Raw genomic sequence first — 7,514 nt, forward strand, 5'->3', positions numbered from 1 at the left:
CGGCTGTGGAAGAGATTCCATAATTATTTTTGCTTCTTATATCAAATATTTGTATCAAATTTGCAAAGAAATTTCAGAGCAAATTCATAAATACAGTGATATGTATAATACTGAGATTGGCTACTACCCACACACATAATGCAGCCCAAACATTTGTTAAGAAGCCAGCGGTGGATAGAGAGAAAATGAAACGTTCTCTTCGGCTCTTCTGTGGTATTTGGGCCCATGTTGACTTTGGGATCTGGTAACGTTCTCTTTGCAGTCATCCATGTAGGCAAAGACAAGGAATTATAGCTTCACTGAGCTCCAGTGCAAAATAAACATATTTTCAGCACTGTTAGTACACATCTGGAGAAGATAAAGATCACAATGATCTTGTATGTATATGTCAGTTTTATTTTAGTTCTGTCACCATACCCTAGTGTTTTGAAACAGATGGTTGTGGTTTGTATGTTTGTGTATGTTCATGAAAACAGAGGAACATCATTTCAACCAATCAGCCATAGTTGCTAGTAGATTCAAAATGAATATGCAAGTAAAATACAGGAAAAATCTAGTTAAAAATAATCCAAGCTTGTTTTCCCACATTGCTTTTTACTAAATAAACAAAAGGAGTGATGATATTTAGGCAACATTTTTTTTTTTTTTTTTTTACTTTAAGGACCAATTCTCACCATTTATTAGTATTTACAGGTGCAGCTCAATGAATTAGAATGTTGTGGAAAAGTTCATTTATTTCAGTAATTCAACTAAAATTGTGAAACTCGTGTATTAAATTCCAAGAAAAAAGTCATAATTGTGAGATGTAGAGTCAGAATTCCAAGAAAAAGTCATAATTGTGAAACCAGAATTCTAAGGAAAAAGTCATAATTACAAAAATAGTAAAAATTGTGAGATGTAGTCAGAATTCCAAAAATAGTCATAATTGTGAGATGCAAAGTCAGAATTCCAAGAAAAAGTCATAATTACAAAAATAGTCATAATTGTGAAATGTAGAGTCAGAATTCTAAGGAAAAGTCAGAATTCCAAGAAAAAGTCATAATTGTGAGATGTAGAGACAGAATTCCAAGAAAAAGTCATAATTGTGAGATGTAGAGTCAGAATTCCAAGAAAAAGTCATAATTGTGAGATGTAGAGTCAGAATTCCAAGAAAAAGTCATAATTGTGAAACCAGAATTCTAAGGAAAAAGTCAGAATTCCAAAAATAGTCATAATTGTGAGATGTAGAGTCAGAATTCCAAAAATAGTCATAATTGTGAGACGCAAAGTCAGAATTCCAAGAAAAAAAGTTATAATTGTGAGATGAAGAGTCAGAATTCCAAGAAAAAAAAGTCGTCATTGTGAGATGTAGAGTCAGAATTCTAAGAAAAAGCCATAATTTTCAGATATAGAGTCAGGATTCCAAGATAAAAAGTCATAATTGTGAAATGTAGAGTCAGAATAACAAAACAAAAAGTCATAATTGTGAGATGTAGAGTCAGAATTCCAAAAAAAAGTAATAATTGTGAGATGTAGAGTCAGAATTCTAAGAAAAAGCCATAATTTTCAGATATAGAGTCAGGATTCCAAGATAAAAAGTCATAATTGTGAGATGTAGAGTCAGAATTCCAAGAAAAAATGTCATAATTGTGAGATGTAGTGTCAGAATTCCAAGAAAAAGTCATAATTGTGAAACTAGAATTCTAAGGAAAAAGTCAGAATTCCAAAAATAGTAAAAATTGTGAGATGTAGTCAGAATTCCAAAAATAGTCATAATTGTGAGATGCAAAGTCAGAATTCCAAGAAAAAAAGTCATAATTGTGAAATGTAGAGTCAGAATAACAAAACAAAAAGTCATAATTGTGAGATGCAGAGTCAGAATTCCAAGAAAAAGTCATAATTGTGAGATGTAGAGTCAGAATTCCAAGAAAAAGTCATAATTGTGAGATGTAGAGTCAGAATTCCAAGAAAAAGTCATAATTTTGAAACCAGAATTCTAAGGAAAAAGTCAGAAATACAAAAATAGTCATAATTGTGAGATGTAGAGTCAGAATTCCAAAAATAGTCATAATTGTGAGACGCAAAGTCAGAATTCCAAGAAAAAGTTATAATTGTGAGATGAAGAGTCAGAATTCCAAAACAAAAAGTCATAATTGTGAGATGCAGAGTCAGAATTCCAAGAAAAAGTCATAATTGTGAGATGTAGAGACAGAATTCCAAGAAAAAGTCATAATTGTGAGATGTAGAGTCAGAATTCCAAGAAAAAGTCATAATTGTGAGATGTAGTCAGAATTCCAAAAAAGTCATAATTACAAAAATAGTCATAATTGTGAGATGTAGAGTCAGAATTCCAAGAAAAAAGTTATAATTGTGAGATGTAAAGTCAGAATTCCAAGAAAAAGTCATAATTACAAAAATAGTAAAATTGTGAGATGTAGAGTCAGAATTCTAAGAAAAAAGTCATAATTTTCAGATATAGAGTCAGAATTCCAAGAAAAAGTCATAATTGTGAGATGTAGAGTCAGAATTCCAAGAAAAAAGTCATAATTGTGAGATGTAGTGTCAGAATTCCAAGAAAAAGTCATAATTGTGAAACTAGAATTCTAAGGAAAAGTCAGAATTCCAAAAATAGTAAAAATTGTGAGATGTAGTCAGAATTCCAAAAATAGTCATAATTGTGAGATGCAAAGTCAGAATTCCAAGAAAAAAAGTCATAATTGTGAAATGTAGAGTCAGAATAACAAAACAAAAAGTCATAATTGTGAGATGCAGAGTCAGAATTCCAAGAAAAAGTCATAATTGTGAGATGTAGAGTCAGAATTCCAAGAAAAAGTCATAATTGTGAGATGTAGAGTCAGAATTCCAAGAAAAAGTCATAATTTTGAAACCAGAATTCTAAGGAAAAAGTCAGAAATACAAAAAAATAGTCATAATTGTGAGATGTAGAGTCAGAATTCCAAAAATAGTCATAATTGTGAGACGCAAAGTCAGAATTCCAAGAAAAAAAGTTATAATTGTGAGATGAAGAGTCAGAATTCCAAGAAAAAGTCATAATTGTGAAACCAGAATTCCAAGAAAAAGTCATAATTGTGAAACCAGAATTCTAAGGAAAAAGTCAGAATTACAAAAAAGTCATAATTGTGAGACGCAAAGTCAGAATTACAAAAAGTCATAATTGTGAGACGCAAAGTCAGAATTACAAAAAAAGAGTCATAATTGTGAGATGTAGAGTCAGAATAAAAAAAAAAAAAGTAATAATTGTGAGATGTAGAGTCAGAATTCCAAAAAAAAGTAATAATTGTGAGATGTAGAGTCAGAATTCTAAGGAAAAAGTCAGAATTACAAAATGTAAACTCAGAATTGCAAAAAAACAGTCATAATTGTAAAATGTAGAGTCAGGATTCTAAGAAAAAAAAGTCATAATTGTGAGATGTAGAGTCAGAATTCCAAGAAGAAGAAAAAAGTCATAATTGTATGATGTAAAGCATTGGTCTCAAACTCAATTCCTGGAGGGCCACAGCTCTGCACAGTTTAGCTCCAACCCTAATCAAACACACCTGATCCAGCTAATCAAGGTCTTCATGATCACTAGAAACTTCCAAGCAGGTGTGATTTGGAGCTGGTTGGAGCGAAACTCTGCAGAGCTGTGGCCCTCCAGGAATTGGGTTTGAGACCACTGATGTAAAGTCAGAATTCTCAGAAAATGTTTCAAAAGGTAAACCTGTATATAACCTAATAAGTTTATAACTGAATAACTGAATTGTGAGGACAAACGGCTGAATTGGGAGATTAAAAAGTTGCATTTATTTATTAAAATTAAAAAGTTGCAAAGTTTTATTTATTTATTCTTATTCCATGGTGGAAATGATCTTCCATAGACAGCCCATAAAACTCTGACTGTCATCATCTTTTCCACTTTTAAACATGGCGCATACAGTAAGCTTGACTTTGATGTTTTCAGCCATGTTAACAAATGTTAGATTCTATGATACATTCATCAGAGGGATGCCATAGCTCTCTGATCCGGCACAGGGCTTCAAAACAGGAAGTGGGGGTCTTTACGAGCCCTTGTAAAAACAGCTAACAGCTCGCTGCAGATTCTGGTTGCTGGGGTGAGACCCGCTGGAATGCTGCTTCATCATAATGCAGTGGGCTGCGGTCAGCGTGGAGCTTCATGTACCAGTGAAACTAATGTCAGCTCAGCTTCATCAGCAAGGTTTACTGTGTGTCCGTAAAGATTTACACGCTCATTTAAATTGGTTTAGATACTCACTGCTGTGGCCAATTATAGAGAGAGATAATTATAAGACTGTTAAGTGTCACAGTTAATATACTTGAAATTAATCTCTGTATACTGAGAAAATGTTAATAATCATTTTGGGAATATTTAGAGAGAGAGACAAGAATCAGTTTAACTATATTTACAGCCTTACACTGTGGTGTGAATTCAATTTTAGAATGTTAGAATACCGCAAATATTTCTAAAGTCAGTCCAAAACAAATTCCTTCAAGGAATAGTTTACCCAAAAATTAAAATTTACTCACCCTCAGGCCTTCAAAAATGTAGATGAGTTTGTTTCTTCGTCAGATTTGGAGAAGTCTAGCATTGCATCGCTTGCTCACCAATGGATCCTCTGCACTGAATGGGTGCCGTCAGAATGAGAGTCCAAACAGCTGATAAAAACATCACAATAATACACAAGTAAGCCACACCACTCCAGTCCATCAGTTCATTAAGACACTTTTAACTTCAAACCGTTGCTTCCAGGTAAAACATCATAGTCCATAATCTGTAATATTGTTTTCTCCAGTGAAAAGTTTGTCTAAATCAGGAGATAAATATGCACAGAGCAAGCACCGTTACAAGCTAAAACAGTCCAAAAATAGTTCTAAACAAATATTTTACTGGATTCTTTTGTTGGATTCTGTTGTTGAGTACAACAGGGCATGGACTTTTTTTTTTTTTGAAGAAAAAGAACAGACTGAATTTTAATTTGTTTTTAAGGAAAATCCATTGCATTCAATGTACACATTTACATTTTATCAGTTCTTGCTTTCCCTTGGAATCGAACCCATGATCTCGCCATATTTAAAATCACTGCAGATGTTCTCCTAAAATCAGTGCAGGAAATGTGGAAAAAGTGACTCATGAAACAATCAACTTTGATGTCTTTCCTGGTTTGGATGTGTGTAAACACTAAAGATGTATTTCCACAAAAGTAAATACACAACTTGTTGAGTGATCAAAATATGTCATTCAAAATAGTGTATTGGCAGGATCCGCAGGCCAAAAGTATGTGAACACCCCTTCTAATTAACGGGTTAGAATATTCCAGTAATCCAGATCCTAAATCTTAATGCTACACTGTGCAATGACATTGTGGACTTCCAAATTTGTAGAAACAGTTTAGAAAAGAGTCTTTTCTGCATGCTCAGAAGAAAAGGTACAAAAGCTTAAGGTACATATTTCTACCTTATTTACCCCTAAATGGTAATGGAGTCTGATTCACTGTTCCAATTCATCACAAAAGGTGTTCAGCATAAGAATGGAAAATGTAATGTTTAAGTTCAGTTTAAGTTCACCACGCAGTCACACACACAAACTCACTTCCCACAAGTTCAAGTTCAGTGAAATCATTCTCTCTCTCTGCATGAATATTTGAACGTTCAACCTGTTGTTAAACACAGTCTCTCTTTCAGCCATGGTTTGATAGTTAATCATTCAGCAGCATGTTCGTAAGAGAGATTCAATGATCCATTATTACCTCGACACACTGAACAAAGAGACTACAGTTCAACAGAGCCAGTGTGCCCTGCATCTGCAGAAACACCAGCACGCATACTGTATGAACACTAGACAAGAAGAGAACATGTATATACTACTGTATACCACTTGCAGTAAAATGTACTCAAGAGTGTACATTATATATATTAGATTAAGATAAAATAGTAATTAAAATATTCAAAAACCATAAGTACAGCAACAGTAAGTAGCAGATAAAAAAAGTAAGAGAATAAATAGTAGGCTATAGTAAATGTGCAAAACAAGGAGTACAAAATTGGCAATCAATACTTTTATTCAGCAAAGTTGCATTAAACTGATCAAAAGTAACAATAAAACAATGTGTTAAAACATGCTAGCCACAGGCTAATCATGCCAACAATGCGTTAAAACATGCTAAGACGTTAGAAATATGTTCAAATGTGTTAATAGCATGTTAATTCATGCTAGCAATGTGCTAATAATGCTAACAATGTGTTAAAACATGCTAGCCACAGGTTAATCATGTCAACAATGTGTTAAAACATGCTAAGACATGTTAGCAATATGTTAAAATGTGTTAATAGCATGTTAATTCATGCTAGCAATGTGCTAATAATGCTAACAATGTGTTAAAACATGCTAGCCACAGGTTAATCATGTCAACAATGTGTTAAAACATGCTAAGACATGTTAGCAATATGTTAAAATGTGTTAATAGCATGTTAATTCATGCTAACAATGTGCTAATAATGCTAACAATGTGTTCAAACATGCTAGCCACAGGTTAATCATGTCAACAATGTGTTAAAACATGCTAAGACATGTTAGCAATATGTTAAAATGTGTTAATAGCATGTTAATTCATGCTAGCAATGTGCTAATAATGCTAACAATGTGTTAAAACATGCTAGCCACAGGTTAATCATGTCAACAATGTGTTAAAACATGCTAAGACATGTTAGCAATATGTTAAAATGTGTTAATAGCATGTTAATTCATGCTAGCAATGTGCTAATAATGCTAACAATGTGTTAAAACATGCTAGCCACAGGTTAATCATGTCAACAATGCGTTAAGACATGTTAGCAATATGTTAAAATGTGTAACATTCATGCTAGCAATGTGTTAAAACATGTTAGCAACATACTAATCATGCTAAAAACTTGTAAAAACATGCTAATCATCATAAAACAGGTTAGCAACATGTTAAAACATGCTGCATTGTGTTAAATCACGTTAGAAACATGTGAACACATGCTAGAAGCACATTAAATCATGCTAGCAACATGTTAATTCATGCCCGCAATGTGCTAAATCATACTAACTACATACTAATGTCACAATATGTTAACAGCATGTTAAATTGTGTTAGCAACTTGCTTAAACATTTTAGCAATGTGCTAGAACATGTTAATAACATTAAAAAGATTAATTTTATTGGTTTCAAGTGATCTTCAAACTTCAAGCTTTTCAAAGTTATTTCAAAGTTTCAAACAAGGCCTTGTCAAGACAGCATCAAAGTTTGTTTGCAAACTTTACTCATTTTAAGTTGTAATAATATTTCAGAATATTACTGATTTTAATCAAATAAATGCAGTCTTGGTGTAAAATATTTTTTAAAATATGACATGCGTTGTATGCTCACGTCTGAACTCTTCATTGCAGAGTCAGTTCAGTCTTAACCTCACATATCTAAACTTTTGCAGAACTTGCTCAGCAGAGTGGTGAATAATTATTGCATTGTTTAAAATAGTCTTGAATAATCTTGCAT

The sequence above is a fragment of the Onychostoma macrolepis genome, chromosome 13 (genome assembly GCF_012432095.1).
Source record: "Onychostoma macrolepis isolate SWU-2019 chromosome 13, ASM1243209v1, whole genome shotgun sequence".
Lineage (NCBI taxonomy): Eukaryota > Metazoa > Chordata > Actinopteri > Cypriniformes > Cyprinidae > Onychostoma > Onychostoma macrolepis.